Genomic DNA, 1634 nt, shown 5'->3' with positions numbered 1-1634 from the left:
TATATATATATATATATATATATATATATATATATATATATATATATATATATATATATATATATATATCGTTATGTTCAACGCGCCCCCCCCTCTCTCTCTCTCTCTCTCTCTCTCTTCTCTCTCTCTCTCTCTCTCTCTCTCTCTCTCTCTCTTTCTTTTCCCCCAAAAAACCCCCCTTTCCTTTAGGGGGGCCTGAGGTTTCGCTTTTACAAATGTAATTGCTTTTGTGTCAAGTATTTTAAAATAAAGATATTCATTAAGGGGGGGGGGGGGGGGGGCTACATCTGTAGGCTATCTCGCGTATTAGAAGATCAAATGTTACCAAAATTCACACATATAACAAGCATAGAAAGGCGTTTTGAAATCCGCAATCAAATTTGAGAAAAATGTTTCGTTTCCATGGATACGGCGGCCATATTGAATTTTATTGACACATCTTACGTAATTAATACCACACTTATTTTTTATGGAAATGAATTGTCTTTTTGCATGCATCTTGGCAAACCACGGATCTACAAATCTGTGTGTTGAATTTTTCCTAAATGTTCTAGAATATTTTTAATGATATTTTTCCTGAGGTAGTATTCATGTTCGCAAAAAAATCCCTGAAAATCCACACTTCAAACACAGCCAACAAAAAACATTCCATATATCAAAAATTCATCACACAAATTTTTAGTATTACATCTTTTCTTCATTCTGTGAAAATGTCATGAAAATTTCGGAAAATGTGAAGTTATTTTTAAAAAGTAAATAGAAAAACCACGTTTCGAGAAAACGGGCGATAAAGAAAATGAAAAGATTGACTTCATGAGGAAATGGTGGTGACAAACATGCCCGGTATGGGAAGAAAAACGGCGCTTTAGGGGGTTCTTATGCAATGAAATAGTTGTAGGAGAAGCTGAGGAAGCTAAACATGCCTACAACTTGAAATCTATAGTTTTTAGCCGAACCGTGACTTTCAACCGTAGCCTCCCCTCCTTAATACCTTGTCTTTGGTGATCCAAATTCGGGTGTATGATCGTTTCGAAATGTGCCTCCGCACTCAATAATTCTTTTGGGCTGGTGATAGTTGGAAAATAAATATTATGTGACCACCAGATGACAAAGACCGACCTAGCGAAGACTGAATAATAGTAGCCTACAGACCGCAAGTAAAATCCTTCGAATATTAAATTGATTACGCGTTTTGTCTACTTGTTTTGTTCTGAAAGTGTCTCCTAATTTTCACAGCCGATGCTACAGTCGATAGACAACCTGCAGGCTAAGATGACTTGTGGCTTCACAAGACGGCATGCTCATTTTCGTCATAAGTGGTGGGGCTAAGGCTTATAACAGGGGTGGCAGACAAGGATCTTACAACAAACTCCTTGGTCGCAATGGATATATACTAATCATCACACACACACACACACACACACACACACACACACACACACACACACACACACACACACACACACACACACACACACACACACAGAGAGAGAGAGAGAGAGAGAGAGAGAGAGAGAGAGAGAGAGAGAGAGAGAGAGAGAGAGAGAGAGAGAGAGAGAGAGAGAGAATTGTGAATATTGGGGCTTGGGACAGGACTACTCACTACTCCCCGAAACACATACTGTCAACTCTTG

Source organism: Aplysia californica, unplaced genomic scaffold, assembly GCF_000002075.1.
Source record: "Aplysia californica isolate F4 #8 unplaced genomic scaffold, AplCal3.0 scaffold00503, whole genome shotgun sequence".
Lineage (NCBI taxonomy): Eukaryota > Metazoa > Mollusca > Gastropoda > Aplysiida > Aplysiidae > Aplysia > Aplysia californica.
The sequence above is the reverse complement of the archived record's forward strand: the minus strand, read 5'-3'. Positions refer to the sequence as shown.